This window comes from Schistocerca serialis, chromosome 6, assembly GCF_023864345.2.
Source record: "Schistocerca serialis cubense isolate TAMUIC-IGC-003099 chromosome 6, iqSchSeri2.2, whole genome shotgun sequence".
NCBI classification, from domain to species: domain Eukaryota; kingdom Metazoa; phylum Arthropoda; class Insecta; order Orthoptera; family Acrididae; genus Schistocerca; species Schistocerca serialis.
The window spans coordinates 441,999,862-442,019,254 of NC_064643.1; the positions used below are offsets into that span (position 1 = coordinate 441,999,862).

The window sequence follows — 19,393 nt, forward strand, 5'->3', positions numbered from 1 at the left end:
CAACATATGTGGAAGTTGGGCACAAAGTCAATAGTACTGAAACAAGCAGTTTTTGAATCGAGTAGAACCTAGCATCGTTGTTACTGCAATATAATTTTCTTGTAACAGTCTACGGATCCTCTTTAGGAAACTTTCAGCTATTTATGAGAAAATTTTATTCATTAGTGAGCTACCTGTCAGACAAAAAAGAAACACACACAATAGTTTGTAAAATTTCCGGTGTAGATTTCTCAACAGATTCTGACAGGAAAACAAATATAATCATTATTTGGGTGTCTCGATGTGGTTTTAGCAATTAATTTTTCAACTTATGTACACAAAGACACCAAGACCTTAACTGATAACATTTGTGTAGTCAGTGATCAGCTGAAACAGTTAACGTGTACCAGTTAATCGAAATAAACAAGGTAGCACCTCACAAGTCTGAGGCATGTTCATGCAAAGCCGTGAGGTTCAATTGTATCAAAATACAACGCATCAAGAATAAGTTAAACGAGGTGATGCGGAAGATTATATAACATGGAAACACAAGTAGTTTCATATACTATACATACGCTAATGAAATTCATCGTAAATACATCTACAACACGAGAAGACAAAGAAGACTTTTTATTACCCATTATTAAAGCTGTCAGTGGCTCAGAAAAAAGCTCAACTTGCATAACCCAAAATTTATTATTTTCCCAATGACATAAAATGTATGTAAGGTTGCAACACAAGTTTTAAATCTAATCTGAAATCATTTCGTCCGGACAACTAGTTCTCTTTCATAGACGAATTTTTATTTAAAACTGGTGGCTTGTAAAAAAATACATAAAATTTTTAAAAAATCTGGTTTGAAGAAAATACGTAATTTAAAAAAAAAATCTAATTTGAAATGTAGTTACATGAGTTTGACATGAAAACAAATGCCCATAAATGTTAAAACTGATCATGACTACATATCCCGTTAACTGACTCATTCTACATCATTTATGTAAAAAAAATCATTCAAATGGTTTATGTAAAATGTATCGAACTGAACTGAACTCTTATGAGTATCTGTTTTGTTAGAAACCATACTATGTACTAAATTGTGAGTTGTGAGATTCTGGCTGTTAGCTTTGGTTTTTCTCTCCCAATGGTAACAAGAAGTAGCGAATGTCCAGTGATTTTAACAATACTGGAACATCATCGCCTAAACGAAAGATTGTTCATCACAGCTTTTCGCTTTTTTGTCCGATCATGAGCCGAAGTCTTATAGGTTAAATCACTTTTATGCAAGGGGGCAGCTAGGCTGCAGCAAGCAGGGCATTACCGCGGGGCCCCGAGTGCGACGGGCACCTGCCGCCAGAAAGAAAGATACGAAAAAAGGAGGGAAAGCTGAACTGGAAAGATGTTAGTAAAAATCGATCAATCAAGCGAAGCCTTACTCTATAATGAGATAGTCAAGTTTGTTTTGGACGTCATTCTGAAGTACGTAAATGTACCAAAATCGTTTACTCAATCTTCAGCTGGCAGACGATGCTGTGTTCAATGGATCTATGTACTCATAAATGAAAGTAAGCGTAATACGCGTAGTTTTAAGATTACAGAAATGTTACATGTCTTTAAATTTGAAATGGTTGAAATTTATTCATACTTTCACTTAAGATACTCTGTGCACACAGTACTGAAAGCTAAGACTGGTAGCGACTGGAAAGAAGTAGACACCAATCCGAAGTCATACACAATCCTTAGGCTCCTGCCTAAACAGTTACTCCCGTCTGCCTCTGGTCCTAGAGTCTTCTCAGAGTGAACAATTAACATTATTGTGTCAAATCAGGGCTTACACAATAGCGTACAAATGACACTCACTGCTAGAAGTTACTAATCACTGAAATTAATCCCAGTACGCCCACAATTTCTTGACTTCACGTCATTACTCAATGACAACTATGGTGACGGGCCTCTTGTGCACAGTATCATTTGATCAAAGTCGGGAGCGAGAAGAATCAAAATATTAGCAGCTCGAATTTCATCGAGGTCTACCAATTCAGTACTAGGGAGACGTGAAGTCAAGAAATTGTGGGCGTACTGGGATTGAGGGTGCGAACTGCGCTGGCACAATGACGAAATCTAATCGACGTTACCTAAATATTCGTACGCAGAAACAATATTACATCGCATTTGATTCTCTTTATAAGACACCCGTGGTTAAAAAGGCAGGTTAGTTTTCTGACAAAAGTGCAGCTTAATGTTCGACATTTCCATATAATGATTGGAAATTCTGACAAAAGTATCCTTTTATGCATATGAAAAATCTTATGTTTCAGGACACCGCGGTTATACATTCGACTTCAAGAAAAATGTTTATACGAGCAAATATAGATCACTTGGCGCGGAAACAAAGCAGAAAATTCATGATCTGTAGTAGTCCGATTTACTTGTAATCACAAGATGTAACGAAATTCAAGCTCCTTCAGTACAAACTACAACACTCAAACATTGATAAACAGGCTGTCTGACTGGTTTGCAAAATCAGATTACCCTCAACGTAATGCAATGTCAAATATATTAAATATATACTTGCCCGTAAGAATGTGTGTTACGCATCCGCAGAACGTTCTATCAATCTGACGCCTGTGTTTTAGGTACCATGGATTGGTGGAACTCAGATAGCTTACCTTCTAACTGCTATCGTGGCTCTGCATTCTTACTGCAGTTCGCGGCTTTCTTAAGACACTGTTGACTAGAGGACGGATAGATTCGCGCCGTTCACCAATCGCTCCAACTGTTGCTCGGCAACGGCGTGGGCCGCTGCAGGATCCCCTCTATTGTTGAGGTCTGCGGCACGTCGCGATACGTTGTTAACTCTTGGAGGACGTGCTGAAAATAATCGCCGTTTAATAAAGGAAACTATCCAGTGATAACAGCAGGGGCATGACTAAGTTGGGATGACCGGGGCAATGCCTACGAGAATAAAGTGCCTCTAGAATTTTAAAAAAAGAAAAAATGGGGAAACATTCAGATGGGAAGGAAAAGTGGAACATTCAGTAAAATCAATCAGTCAAGAGAAGTCTTTCACTATGTTAAAACAATCAAAGAGTGTTTTGGAAATCCTTCAGAAGTAAAGAATGCGAATCAGTCTTTACACACGTGAAGGATCAATGACTGGGCATCAGTCATGAGTGGCGTATACAACGGTGTGCAAAAAAGAATCAGGTCATTATTCAAATCTAATCCTTGAACAAGCTGTAGAGGATAATCAAGTATCAGTCGCGTATTTCTTTAAGTTGGTAACACTATTACTTGAGGGCAACAAAAGCACTTGTTCAAAATATAGTCTGCCACTACAGTCACACACCCACGCACAAGGAAGCCAAGTCTCGTAACTGAATGCAGCCAGCTTGCTTACCTCACGTCTCGTTTCTTCTTCGTCGGTCGCGAGCTCTAACACTTGTGCAATAAACAGTTCGTAATAATGTGACACGTGGGTAGGTTTAAATGCTAAGCATAATAAGAATCGTAAAATGTCAGGATGCCAGCCCATTTTGTTTTATTTCCCAATCACAAAATTAGTAAAACTATTTCTAAAGCCCGTCTATCGTTAACATTCATAACAGGATTCCGGTCATTAATCATTAGCTCCCCAGCACCGCAAAGGTCACAAAAATGCTTCACGCGATTTTAGAATCAGATCGCACAAATATGTTTTCCGATGCAACTTTAACAATTAATTCCGTCTTTACGCGGAGTTGCGCTTCACACACTAGTTCGCGTGTTGCCACCTTGAGAACCGATCGTAGACTGCCTTGGATTAACATAACATCGCACAAGCAGTCATCCTAGGTAATTTTTCAAAAAACTCTTCCGTCTTTACATTAAATCAGATTTTATACCCAGATTTTTGCACCGCCCCGTCGGAAGACGATCGTAGACTAGTAATGAGCTACCTTAGTAGTTTGGCGCCTGCCTCTCATGGCGCATTTGTGATTGATCCATCCTTTCCCTCAATACGCACTCACAGTAACATAAATTTGTAGTTACCATTTCCTGATGAATTGAGTGATATTGAAATTATTATTAACAAGTTCTAAGTGCAAGTAACATCATCAGCATGGTTGGAGCTGTATATTTATCATTAAACAGTAAATATAAATAATAAAAGATTCGCTTCTTGGCGCCCACTGTCTCTCTCTGCTCCGTAAGGTACAGCCCGTGCTCGGCAGGCGTTTCTCATGCTATGTGACCATCTGGCGCTTCGTTCGATGAGTCTGCCTTGTGATTCTACCTAATCTATAGTCTCCGGTAGCAAAATCTTCTCATGCTGTGCATTAAAACATAGCAACAAAAATTTAACATGGCCAGGGTGTGGAATAAACGGAACAAGTTGAGAACAGATGCAATTTTTTTAGCAGCAGCTTGCTGTGATGGAAAGATTCAGAAACGTGTTTCCTGAACGGTTCCGAGGTTACGCTAAAGATATTAAATCCAACGCGTTGGCCTGGCAGATAGGACACAATCTGTGTAATTAAAAAGAGATTCATAGACGTTGTTAAGGTTCTGAGAAACATAATGTAACGGATTAAGTGTAGCAATAGGTGCTGCACCGTTTTAACTCTTCTAAGATTCAACGTGAAGTACTAGAAGGAATCAGTCTGTCGTCTAAGGTCTTGTAGTTACGAGTAAGGACTTTGCAGTAGCAGTGGCACTGTCAGAAATTTAAAAAAAACGAGGTTATAGTTTAACGTCCCGTCGACAACGAGGTCATTAGAGACGAAGCGCAAACTTAGGTAGCGGAAGTTAGGGTAAGGATCAGGAAAATTTTCTCATCAGGCACCATCTCAGCATTCAGCATTTGCAGTGGGGGGGGGGGGGATGGGCGGGGGAGGGGCGACCATGTAAAACCTCATTCCTGGATGTCCGGACAGGGAAAAAACAATGTATGGGAGAAGTTTTGTTGGGTTCGGATTGGAATGAGGTGGAGGCAGGCGTACAGTAATTGGTACGACGTTTAACTAACTGATAATGGTTTCTATAATCGAATGTAACTAGTGTCATTTTCATCAACAACAATGTCTAACTACAGACGCATTAACTCATAATTTCCGAGACTGCCATACAAATTCTTTAAGTTGCACCGCTGCTTGTATGTAAATTTTACAGAACGACCATATATGAGAATGTGAAAGTTTTAGAACACGTCGATATTAAATTTAATAAACTAATTATTACTACTTTTCAGTAGATCTTGAAACATCCCCTTAGAAAAATTTATGAATTACTGTGCCGGTAAACCTCTAACGTTATTTGATTTTCAAACAGCTGAGCAAAACTGAACGTACTCAGACATTTCTCTTTTTACCTATTCTGATCATCACTAAACTGACACACAAGCACTATATCACACGTCGGCAGTCACATCCCATGTGCAACGATGTTACACTATCAAGCAAAGGCAGTTGGAATGCATGTATTACTCGACAAAGTGAACCTGGCCACGTGACAAGGTACAACCATGTTCGCACTGTTACGTCGCATTGCCAGTATGGAAAATGATGGCAGAAAATGCCTTCGCGAGCAGACGCGGCAGATTGCTCCTAACGTCGTGTAATTGATATGAAAATGAGAAGAAGAATGGAGTGACAGTGCGAACAGTAATGTGGCAGAACGTGTAAGCTAAATGTTGAAGCTGAGTAACCGACAGTGTGCCAGTTACCCCAGGAGGGGTCGAACCCGAGCGGAGTGGGAGTCAAGTATCAAGAGGAAGAAGAAGAAGATGATGATGATGAAGAAACAAATTGCACACAATGAATATACCACTGAATGCACGGGTAAATGTTTTATTAGACACCAATTTCTGTGACATTACAAACAATACAAAGAAATACCAATTTTCGGAAACTATGTGATTTGGTTTTGAAACGTGCCATAGTAGACTAATCACCATGTGCGAGCGAGACGACATTAAGAAAGGGCATGTTGAATGACATCTTTAAGAAAAAAATAACCAGAATTAAAGCGTCAAAGCTTTATTCAAACGAAATGCAGATACATACACTTTAACTATGAATAAACATTGTCGCAGTGTTCGTGAGCACGTAGTATTGTCAAAAACAGTGCCAGTCAATTTTTTAATTGTTGCGCTACATGTTGACACACATATAGAGGTGTAATTGGCTCTAAGCACTATGGGACTTAACATCTGAGGTCATCAGTCCCTTAGGCTTAGAACTACTTAAACCTAACGCCATCACACACATCCATGTCCGAGGCAGAATTCGAACCTGCGACTGTAACAGCATCACGGTTCCGGATGGAAGCGCCTAAAACCGCTCGGCCACAGCGGCTGGCATATAGAAGTGTATTTATTTATTTATTTATTACTGCTTACAATATCAACACCCCCCACCTGGAATCTAATGCGGGTCGGATTTTCGAATAACTAAAGAAGCATTCAAAGCTCAGGCAGCACTGCAGAACACAAAGCAGGGAGTAAGAGTACAGTTCCCACACGCTGACTGAAGTACTGTAGCTGCTGGACTATATGGCATTGCCGATAGACGGTGTGGGGAGGTGATGAGACTAGCTGCGAGAAAGACAGTTACCACCAGCGCACGATATGTAAGGAAACCATAGCCATTCTGGCGCGAAGCAGGTAATAATAATTACTAATAGTAACCACTTTTTCCACTACAGATATTAGGAGAAGCCTGCGACTGGTCCCGGCGGAGGTTCAAGTCCTCCCTCGGGCATGGGTGTGTGTGTTTGTCCTTAGGATAATTTAGGTTAAGTAGTGTGTAAGCTTAGGGATTCATGACCTTAGCAGTTAAGTCCCATAAGATTTCATACACATTTGAACATTTTGAGGAGAAGCCTAGTGGTCATGAATACTTTCTTTCTACAATATCATTACAAGTGAAAGAAGCCATTTCACGAAACAGATGAATAACGTTTAAGATAACGAAGTTGTACAAAGACGTTTCACGATTGGACGTACAAGATCTAGACTGTGCACCGTGGTCGCCAGTCGCCGATAAGATGCCTTTCAATCTTGTTCTGTTGTGAGTCAAATTTGATGGATTGTTTTATTAAACGATGTTTGCGGAAATAATCAGAAGAGCATTGTTTCAGGTAATATAACTTCCTGCTTTCATCACTTAGAAACTACAGGACATAGTTTGCACTTTCCATAAAATCCGATGGCGCTGGCACTGCTTCTGCGAGGGACATCAACTACGAGAGCTTTGCAGAAAAACAGGTAGCAGGATATCCTAAGCGACAACTCACAACGATAATACAAAGACGGGGTGTCTTAACACCTGTAAGTCTCGAATGGAAAAGCATGGCTAGTCATACGGCTCTTACGCCATCTTCACCGAACTCCCTAACTAAACTGAGTCACTTCTGGAGGTTTAGTAAAAAAAAAGGGGGGAGCTCTTACAATTTTAATGTAATTTAAGCGTTTTCAATAACTGGTAAAATTAAATATGAAGGAAATAGAAAATTTGGGCGTTTCTGTATCCTACATAAATATTCAAGGGTGTCAGGCAGCAAATCATACCCCTACATGGATTAGCATGGCTCATAAGCATCCTCTCCAGGATGGTTAGAAACATGCCATATACTTCAAATGGTTCAAATGGCTCTGAGCACTATGGGACTTAACATCTATGGTCATCAGTCCCATAGAACTTAGAACTACTTAAACCTAACTAACCTAAGGACATCACACAACACCCAGTCATCACGAGGCAGAGAAAATCCCTGACCCCGCCGGGAATCGAACCTGGGAACCCGGGCGCGGGAAGCGAGGACGCTACCGCACGACCACGAGTTGCGGACACGCCATATACTCTGCGACATGTTGTGATATTGTCTCAGTCTCTCTGACACTCAAGCGCTTTCCACTATTTTAGCTCTAGTTTGATTGTTATTTTCGGACTCACAATTTTTCTCACCTTGGAAAGATTCTCTTTGCGAAGCCACTAGAGAGCTCCTCAGAGATCCTCTGTATGTGGCACTAATATCTACTGGTCACACACCAGGTATGACAAATAATGCCTACAGTGGTATTGTCCCAGATGCTACTGTGAACCTTAGCAGTACACTCCTCCGTGTACGCCTTAGGACTCACGTCGATTGTATAGCATTTTGTGTGCCCGACGTGTGGCGTTTGACAGCTATTCGCTCGCAAGAATACCTGAATGTACGCTCCCCGTTCCTCGGTCGTAAACACGACGGTGTTACCACTCTGACCAGGTTTTCAGTTTGCTTTGCAGGGTAATAAGTTGCGAAGACAGTGTACTAACAACGATAACAAACACAAACCTCAAATCTTATACAGGAATCCTTGAAGCGTGAGTTTCGTTTCTAGCACTGCAGGCATGTACCAGCTTTCCTTATCTGCGAGGCGCAGTATCGAAGAACATGACAAGCGCTAGTCGCAAACAATTCTTGCGTAACGCTAAGCCACTCTTCCACACTACAGCAGTTTTCCTCAATGAGAGACACACAAAAACAAACCTATAAGTGACAACAACGCTTGCCCATGAAACGTCTGTGGAAAAAAAAAAAAAATAGGATGGGTGCTCTCTTCCTTCCGGCCACCAACGGTTTATGGACTCCAAAGGCGATCACCTTGTTTTTTTACTCGTGCACATGTTCCAACATTTTGAAAATATTCTTCCACCTGTCTCAAAATGAAGTTTACTTGTAGTCTGGAGTAAATTCCATCTTCTTTTCAAGTCCAACCTGACTTAGTTAGCACTAGTGAGCACTACTTTCAGGACTACTGATGTTAAAGATTACTTCGTGACATCTATCGCCTAGTTACTGTGGGACTAACTGACAGGTGCGAAACTTACAGTGTTTCGTCTTCCACTGTGATTAAACCAACATGTATTCTGTAATCATTTTCGGGACAATAGTAAGCCGGCTGCATGCACCTTAATGTTGTGAGACTTGCCATCTAGTGGATCTTTAAAGTCCCTTACATAACGTTCGCAAGGAAGGCATGTGAGGTCACTTCGAATCTGGGTACAGGCTTTTTATTCATTATAGAATTCTCAAAGATCTCAAGCAATGATTATCAGCGACTCTACTGAACTGGTGAGCCCGACTGGAAACACTGACTTTAGCAACCATTATAATCTTGGATTTTTTTTCACACTTTTTTCAGATCAGCGTTATTACATGAGGGACAAATGGAGGAAAATGAATATCTTAAGAGAAGAGAAATCTTGAACGACCAGTGCGCGTGCGACATGTGTTTGTAGCCAGCGTAGGTTTTATCGACGTTGTTGGCTCTAATCTTGAAAAACAATGCACCATCGTTTGTGACACATCCACTGTGAGTTTACTATTGTTTACAGTTCATGATATATCGGAAATAGAGAACTGCTCGTCACAGGAACTTGAAAACATGGTTGTAACGTGCGGTGAAGTAGAATTTAACGTTCACAAAGTCGAACGAATGCACAGAGAACAATTTCGCAGTACGTGTCACTCTAGGAACAAGGAATTGATTCCCGTGTACAGAAAATTACGAGCAGCCTGGTCGTTCAAGCCACAAGGAGCTGACCAAAATTTTCACAAAGAATTGTTGCCCAGTAGAAATTGAGAAAATGTAGTTGAATCTTGCGGAAAAAGATTCATCAATAAACATCTGTCAACGTGCCCGTGAAATGCATTCTTCGAACAGTACAATGTAGAGAGAACAGGTGGAAGAGAAACTACACCCCTATCATAAAAACTGGGCAAAAAAATGACGCGAAATAACGGTGACCCTGCAGTTCTTTCAGTGTATCAATTATCTGGATTTGCTGTCTTCGGAATTGCGTGGATGATATTCTTCCAGAAGTCTGATATTATGTCTCCAGACTAATAAATTCTACACGATGATTTGAATAGTCACATAGTTACCCCTCCCCCCTTTCCGTTATTTTACAGAAATTCCGAAGGAATATTATCTGTCCCTTCTGCTTTATTTCCAAACCTCTAGTAAACTCTCACTATAGTACTGGATCCCCTATGTCTTCCATATCGACTCCTATTTCTTCATCAATCAATTCATTAGACAAGTACTCCCCCTCGTAGAGACCTTTAATATTCTTCCCACCTATTTGGTCTCTCTCCCCTACTCTTAACACTGGAATTACAATTGGACGCGTAATGTTGACGACGTTCTTTTCATTTAACCGAAACTTGTTCTGTCTTTCCTACATTCTGAATCAGTCCTTCCGACGACCATTTCCTCACAATTTTCCTGTGGCCATTTCGCTTTCGCTTCCCCGCACTTTCTATTTATTTCATTCGTAAGTGACTGATATTCTGCACCTCTGAATTCCCCTGAACGTTTTTGTACTTCCTTTCTTCGTCGATTTATTGCAGTATTTCTTCTGTTACCTATTGTTTATTCACAGTTACCTTTGTTGATCTGTGTTTGTCTGTCCAACTTCTGTGGTTGACCTTTGTGGAGATGTCTCTACCTCATCAACTGAAACTGTCTACTGTGGTATTCATAAGGTAATATCTTCAAAGAATTTCAAACGCATCATCATCCCTCAGTACAAAAGTATCCCATTTCTTTGCACATTGATATTTTCGGTCGGGTTCCTTCAAAAAATGGCTCTGAGCACTATGGGACTTAACTTCTGAGGTCATCAGTCCCCTAGAACTTAGAACTACTTAAATCTAACTAACCTAAGGACATCACACACATCCATGCCCGAGGCAGGATTCGAACCTTTCTACCATAGCGGTCGCGCGGTTCCAGACTGTAGCGCCTAGAACCGCTCAGCCACTCCGACCGGCTCGGGTTCCTTCATCTTTGGCCTAGTCTTCATCATTACTAAATTGTGATCCGAGTACATATTTGCTCCTGGATATCCCTTGCAATCCAGTACCTTATTTTGGAATTTCTGTCTGACCATGACGTACTCTAGCTGGGCACTTCCTGCATCTCCAGGCCTTTTCCAAATATACCTCCTCTTCTTGTGGTTTTTGAACAGTGCATACGCTATTATTAGATGAAATTTAATGGAAGACTCAATGAGACTTTCTGCTCTCTCATTCCTACTACCAAGTCCACAGTCTCCCGTAATTCTTTCTTCTATTCCTTCCCCTACTACCGCGTTCCACCCCCCATGATTTTTACTACATTATCATCTCCTTGTATGTACTGAATTATTCGTTAAATATCCTCATACACTACTTCTGTCTCTTCATATTATGCTTCTAACTTCGATATACATTGATGGAAAAATAATCGCAGCACCAAAAAAGTAATGAACGTAGAGCAATAAAATTTCGGGAATACATTTCTCTAGGTAACATAGTTTAAGTGATTAACATTGCGGGATCACAGGTTAATGTAAGTTCAAAACAAGCCATTGAAAATGTGTAATGCTGGTAGTTAGCCTGCATGTTGAATGCAAGCCTGCAAACGTCCATGCACTGTGTTGGCAGGTGCCGACTGTCAGTATGTGGGATGGAGTTGCATATGAGTTGCACTTGGTCGGTCAATGAGGGGACGAATAATGCTGTTTGTCCTAAATGTGCTCGATTGGAAAAAGAACTTGTGATCGAGCAGGCCTAGGCAACATGTCGATAAACTTAAGTATCACCAGACTGACGTACAAATTTACAGTCAGGGTGTGTGGTATAACCGCAAGAGTGCTCATTCTGTCAAACGACATTGCACCCTCGTTCATAGTTTTCAAGTAAGCTCTCGCTTGACACATCGTAGGTCTCAGACACATCGTAAGTCGCAAACGGTGGTGGTTTGGGGTCAGTGGAATGCACGCTACAGGACGTCTCGCTAGGAACTGACCTTGAGGTAACCGATTTGTGACAGTTTGTTGTGTCACCGGGGTGCCAACTGCTGCTCAAATTGCTGCTGCAGATGCACTATGCCGCGCGGAGTGGCCGCGTTGTTAAAGGCGCTATGTCACGAATTGCGCAGCCCCTCCCGCCGTAGATTCGAGTCCGCCCTCCGTCATCGGTTTGTGTGTTGTCCTTAGCGTACGTTACTTTAAGTTAGTTTAAGTAGTGTGTAAGTCTAGGAATTCCCTTAGGAATTCACACACAAATTTTTCATGCATTACGATGCGCCAGAGCAATACACCAAACACGTTTCTCTTTCCTCTCAGTAGAGCTACGTGGCCTTCCGGAGCCCAGTGTTCTTGCGACCATAAATTCCGATGACCTCCGTTTCAGCAATCGTGTAAAGTGGCTACATTCCTCCCAAGTCTTTCTGCATTATCGCAGGAGGAAGTTCCACCTTATCATAGCCTCGTTCAAACTCAGAGAGATGGTGATAATGGCGTCTATGTCGCCTTAAAGGCTTTTTGACTAACATCAACTTACCATGTCCAGTCTCAAAGGTAACTAATGCTCAAGACCGTTACTGCGCATATTTAAAGCAAACCTGATTTGCATCCTCGTTGTGCCGCTACTAGCCCCACTCTTAGGCGTCTGGTTTCGTTTATGTCGCAAAGCTCCTCCTTGATTTCGCGTTTTATTTTTCTGTCATTGTATACAGGGTGGTCCATTGATAGTGACCGGGCCAAATAGCTCACGAAATAAGCATCAAACGAAAAAACTACAAGAACGAAACTCGTCTAGCATGAAGGGGAAACCAGATGGCGCTATGGTTGGCTCGCTAGATGGCGCTGCCATAGGTTCAAAAATGGTTCAAATGGCTCTGAGCACTATGCGACTTAACTTCTGAGGTCATCAGTCGCCTAGAACGTAGAACTAATTAAACCTAACTAACCTAAGGACATCACACACATCCGTGCCCGAGGCAGGATTGGAACCTGCGACCGTAGCGGTCGCTCAGCTCCAGACTGTAGCGGCTAGAACCGCACGGCCACTCCGGCCGGCGCTGCCATAGGTCAAACGCATATCAATTGCGTTTTTTAAAATAGGAACCCCCATTTCTTATTACATATTCGTATAGTACGTAAAGAAATATGAATGTTTTAGTTGGACCACTTTTTTCGCTTTGTGATAGATGGCGCTGTAATAGTCACAAAAGTATAAGTACGTGATATCACGTAACATTCCGCCAGTGCGGACGGTATTTGCTGCGTGATACATTACCCGTGTTAAAATGGACCGTTTACCAATTGTGGAAAATCTCGATATCGTGTTGATGTGTGGCTATTGTGATCAAAATGCCCAACAGGAAAAGGTCGATATCGTGTTGATGTGTGGCTATTGTGATCAAAATGCCCAACAGGCGTGTGCTATGTATGCTTCTCGGTATATTGGAAACATCATCCAAGTGTCCGGACCGTTCGCCGGATAGTTACGTTATTTAAGGAAACAGGAAGCCACATGTGAAACGTCAACCACGACATGCAACAAATGATGATGCCCAAGTAGGTGTTTTAGCTTATGTCGCGTGCTAATCGGCACATCAGTAGCAGACAAATTGCGCGATAATCGGGAATCTCAAAAACGTCGGTGTTGAGATGCAACATCAACATCAATTGTTCTCGTACCATATTTCTATGCACCAGGAATTGCATGGCGACGACTTCGAACGTCGTGTACAGTTCTGCCAATGGGCACAAGAGAAATTACGGGACGATGACAGATTTTTTGCGCGCGATCTATTTAGCGACGAAGCGTCATTCACCAACAGCGGTAACGTAAACCGGCGTAATATGCACTACTGGGCAACGGAAAATCCACGACGGCTGCAACAAGTGGAACATCAGCGACCTTGGCAGGTTAATGTATGATGCGGCATTATGGGAGAAAGGATAATTGGCCCCCATTCTATCGATGGCAATCTAAATGGTGCAATGTATGCTGATTTCCTACGTAATGTTCTACCGATGTTACTACAAGATGTTTCACTGCATAACAGAATGGCGATGTACTTCCAAGATGATGGATGTCCGGCACATAGCTCGCGTGCGGTTGAAGCGGTATTGAATAGCATATTTCATGACAGGTGGACCGGTCGTCGAAGCACTATACCGTGGCCCGCACGTTCACCGGATCTGACGTCCCCGGATTTCTTTCTGTGGGGAAAGTAGAAGGATATTTGCTATCGTGATCCACCGACAACCCCTGACAAAATGCATCAGCGCATTGTCAATGCATGTGCGAACATTACGGAAGGCGAACTACTCGCTATTGAGAGGAATGTCGTTACACGTATTGCCAACTGCATTGAGGTTGACGGACATCATTTTGAGCATTTATTGCATTAATGTGGTATTTACAGGTAATCACGCTGTAACAGCATGCGTTCTCGGAAATGATAAGTTCACAAAGGTACGTGTATCACATTGGAATAACCGAAATAAAATGTTCAAAAGTACCTACGTTCTGTATTTTAATTTAAAAAACCTACCTGTTACCAACTGTTCGTCTAAAATTGTGAGCCATATGTTTATGACTCCTACAGCGCCATCTGTCACAAAGCGAAAAAAGTGGTCCAACTAAAACATTCATATTTCTTTACGTACTACACCAATATGTAATAAAAATAAGGGTTAGTATTTAAAAAACGCCGTTGATATCCGTTTGACCTATGGCAGCGTCATCAAGCGGGCCAACCATAGCGCCATCTGCTTTCCCTCTTCAAGCTAGACAAGTTTCGTTCTATGTAGTTTTTTCGTTTGCCCTTATTTTGTGAGATATTTGTCCCGCTCACGATCAATGGACCATCCTGTATACCTGATCTTTCTTTGTTGTCGTTGGTTTGCCGTCGTTTCTGAAGAAAATAATCCTGTCATTGAACTGTTCACAGTAAATTACCCATTTCCCCACTTTCCTATTCGTAACGCATCCTACTTTCGTGACACTGAGCCTTTGCATTTCTCTTTCCAGATTTTCAGGTTGCTTACCACATTCAAACTTCTGACGATCATAGTTCCGAAGCATAGTATGTTACCCTTTCGTTGGTTATTCAGTCTTTTTTCATGGTTATCCCTCCCTTGGCAATTCCCTCCCGGACATCCAAATGGGTTACTAACCTGGAACCCCTTTCCAATCGACATATCACCATGACACTTTTCTAATTACGGGCCACATGACCTATGGATATACATTGTCTGTCGTTAATGCAGTGCAGTTTCTATTGCCTTCTGCAGTGCAGTTTATCATTGCTGATTCTTCCTCCTCTTACGGTCTTACGGGCAGTTTCCCACCCCGAGGGCAAGAAGCTCTTTGAGCTCTACTATCATCTTTGACAACGCCGATGGCAGAATGAGGCTGACAACTTATACTGGGAACCTTCGGCTGCCATTGCTGATGACTTCTACTCAAAATTCAAACAACGGGTAGGTGGGAACCATATATACAAGGTGTTTTGATTTCCAGATCACAGACCCCTGACATATGTATTTCGGGGAGTGTAGCCAACAATCTATTGTCGTACTGGCCGATAACGCTCCTCCCGGTTATAGGCAAACTATTCGACAAAAATGGTTCAAATGGCTCTGAGCACTATGGGACTTAACATCTATGGTCATCAGTCCTCTAGAACTTAGAACTACTTAAACCTAACTAACCTAAGGACATCACACACATCCATGCCCGAGGCAGGATTCGAACCTGCGACCGTAGCAGTCGCGCGGCTCCGGACTGAGCGCCTAGAACCGCTAGACCACCGCGGCCGGCAACTATTCGACACAATAGTAAATAAAACACTTATACACTAAGCCGAATATCAAGACGTATTACCAAAAAAGCGCTTAACAACTGTCACTACGCCCCTGCGTTAATTTTAGAGACGGTCTGGCATATCGAACTTTTAACAGAAGCTCCCGATCAATGGAAGCAATGGAATTACGACCAGCCTGTTGCACGAACTAGCAGACACGCTAGATAAAAGGCACACACATATCTACCTGCTGTTTAGTGATTCTCTCGCAGCTCAGGCATAATATACAGGATGTTTATGAACTTGTTATACAAAAGTAATCTTTAGTTGTGAGAAGGGTAAATAATTTACAGAAATGTTTGATACAGCACTGAATGCAGTATATCTTGAAGTTTTATTCCCGCCTAACACTGTTAGTCCCCGACGTACCCGATAGATGGCATGCGCGAACGAGTTATTCCAACATTCATCATGAAGTCGTGTAACAGCGCAGAGTGCTATCAGTATCGTTTATGGTTTCATGAATCTAAATCCAAGACTACTGTTCAGAGACAATTCAGGACTAAATATCGCAAGCCACCACCTCAAAGACAAAATGTTATTAATTGGTACGACAGTGTACCACATAGGATGCTGGGTCAGGGTCGGTCAACAGCCTATCAAGCAGCAACTGAATACATTCGGCAGTCTTACATTTGTTGTCTTGGTTAATCAACGACACGTGTCAACTGAGAATTGAATATGTCTAGCGTTATGGTGTGGAAAGTACAACGGAAACGCCTCTCACTAGAACCCTGCAAATTGGAACTGTTGCAGTCGTAACAGAAAGTGACAAAGAAAATCGAGCTGCGTTTTCTGTAGAAGGATGTAAGAAAATGAAGACCGAAGATGATTTTCTTAATAAAATCGTGTTCAGTGACGCAGCCACCTTCCATACACACCGTAAAGTGATTCGGGGTAATGTTCGGACATGGGGTGAGCAGAAACCACGTCACATAATCCAACATGTACAGCACTGGACTAAGGCAAATGGTTTTTTGCGGTGTAAACTATAAAAATATTTACAGTCCTTTTTTGCTGAGTCAGCTGTAACTGACACATCGTGCCTGGACATGCTTAAACATTAACTAATGCCTGAGTTAAAACAGGATATGGGCACAGACTTTATTTTCTAGCAAGATGGCGCGCCACCACATTATCAACCTGAAGTTGTCGCGTATCTCAGTAGCAATCTACCCACTTGGATTGGACATGGTGAAACAACATCCTGGCCACCACGATCACCTGATTTAACCCCAATTGAATTCTGTGTTTGGGGTTACATTAAAGATAAACGTAAACAAGCTGCTACATAGAATAGCACAAACAGTTGCCACCATACATCAAGGCTTGTTTGATAGGATTTGGCAGGAAACTGATTACAGGCACGATATTTGTCGTGTTTCAAAAGGTAGCCACACAACATTTGTAAATAAAATTTGAAGATACACTGCATTCAGGGCTGCATCAAACATTTCTGTAAGTTATTTGTCTTTCACAATCAAAATTTACTATTGTATAACTAACTTATAAACACCATGTGTACTCTGATTTCCCACAACCTGACAGCTGGAGAGTTGGGCTTGTACAGTACGCTGCTAGCACGGCGTACTGGTGTCACTCGTCAACGGTATATGCTTAGTCGCGGGAAACCTTGGAAACATAGAACATCTCATACCTTGACTGAGTCAATGGAATCTCAAAACAGATACGCAAAAGAGCCAGTTCATAATATTCCATTGCTGTTACAGGACGCAAGGCCTAGCGAGGCGACGCACTTGGAAGCATAGAACATCTCATACCTTGATTGAGTAAATGGAATCTCAGAACAGATACGCAAAAGAGCCAGTTCATAATATTCCATTGCTGTCACAGGACGCAAGCTCTAGCGAGGCGACGCAGGGGTAAGACAATGGCCTCGCATTCAGCAACCATAGCTAGATTTTCTTTGGTTCCAGTAAATCGCTTAAGGCATATGGTTCCTTTGAAAAGAACACGGCCTGTTTCCTTCCCTGTCCGTCTCCAATCCTAGCGTATGATTCATTTTTAACGACCTCGTCGTCGACGGGACGTTAAACCCTGGTTTCCTCCCTTTCAGGAAACAATAAAAGGCGTAGCAAAGTAACGACATGTCGTCCATCAGACTAAGTGGAAAAGAGATCACGCCAAGAGAAACAGCTAAGTCCCTAATCCCTCGACCGAAGATTCTCCTGTCTGCAACACAAAAATATCACCGACAGAGCACGCAGCGAGCTTAATTAATCTCATAATCAATAAGAGGCAAAATAGCCTACGTCACTCGTATAACACTCAAAGACAAAAGTACTGAACACCACTTCGATGTTCATTAGATCCTCACCAACAAAACAGTAACAACTGAAAGGAGAATATTAAAAATTTCACAACAGCTCCCCTATGAAAAGCAGCGTACAGTACATCTGAAACAAACGCAGTACAAAACCGACCAGTGAAATATGCAGCAAAGTTATGCAACATTCCACGATATTGATAGGACACCTACTACGTGACAAGAACAAATTGCAATTTAAATAGGTTGAAATATCCTTCTAACCCTATAATAAGAAGTCAGTTTTAACGGGCAATAGAAAATGAAAATGTAATAGAGCAGCACACAATGGACCTGGAATAAAATCTGAAAGATGACGAATTAGAAGAGGAATCTACCAAACAACAATCTGGAGACACCTCGCCTGTGAAGATTTCTGGAAGATTTTCTACACTATACAAGCAAATTCCAGGGTCGTGATTGCTTCTACACAAGTGCTCTTTCTTTCTTGTTTGTTGGCATTCGTTTTACAATAGCAATCAACGTCGCTCATTGTCGCCGCTATAAAAATGTGTGTAGTAGGTAGGGATGAGATGTGGATGAATGGCCTACCATTACTTATGTTATCATTAGCTAAATTCTTCCAACTATAAACGTATGAACATTGTACACGAGTACACCAATAAATACTTGTGAAATTACACGTGTAAGTGATTATATGCCTACTTGTATAAGTTAATTAACTTTTCACTGCGGTCTCTTTTTGTATTAAACTAGCATATATAATATTATTACGAAAATAATCTTTACATGAGTAATTACTAATAGTGTGATTTGTTTTTCATGCACAGATACACAAATCACAAGGTAAGTACAGGTATGAACTCTGGAAAGCCGGCCGCTGTGGCCGAGCGGTTCTAGGTGCTTCAGTCCGAAACCGCGCTGCTGCTGCGATCGCAGGTTCGAATCCTGCCTCGGGCATGGATGTGTCTGATGTCCTTAGGTTAGTTTAAGTAGTTCTAAGTCTAGGGGACTGATGACCTCGGATGTTAAGTCTAGTGCTCAGAGCCATTTGAACCATTTTGAACTCTGGAAAACTACGAAAAAGAATGGAGAGTGTTTCTGATTACCAATGTTCGCCAAACAATGGCCGACAACAGAAGTGAAAGAAACGACTAAACTTAGCTGAACAGGAAGACAGATGAAACTTCCTGGCAGATTAAAACTGTGTGCCGGACCGAGACTCGAACTCGGGACCTTTTGCCTTTCGCGGGCAAGTGCTCTACCAGCTGAGCTACCCAAGCACGACTCAGGCCCCGTCCTCACAGCTTTAATTTTGCCAGTACCTCGTCTCCTACCTTCCAAACTTTACAGCAGCTCTCATGCGAACCTTGCATAATTAGCACTCCTGAAAAAAAGGATATTGCGGAGACATGGCTTGTCCACAGCCTGGGGGATGTTTCCAGTATGAGATTTTC

General features: G+C 41.9%; 1 long non-coding RNA gene across 2 annotated transcripts in view; it reads right to left on the reverse strand.

Annotated features, from left to right (window-relative positions):
* LOC126484293 (uncharacterized) overlaps positions 1-19,393 on the reverse strand; it is a 105,091-nt gene that overhangs the window by 43,240 nt on the left and 42,458 nt on the right. For both annotated transcript variants that reach the window (XR_007587833.1, XR_007587834.1), the window contains exon 2: positions 2,646-2,847. This is a non-coding gene — a long non-coding RNA (uncharacterized LOC126484293). The remainder of the gene's footprint in view (positions 1-2,645; positions 2,848-19,393) is intronic.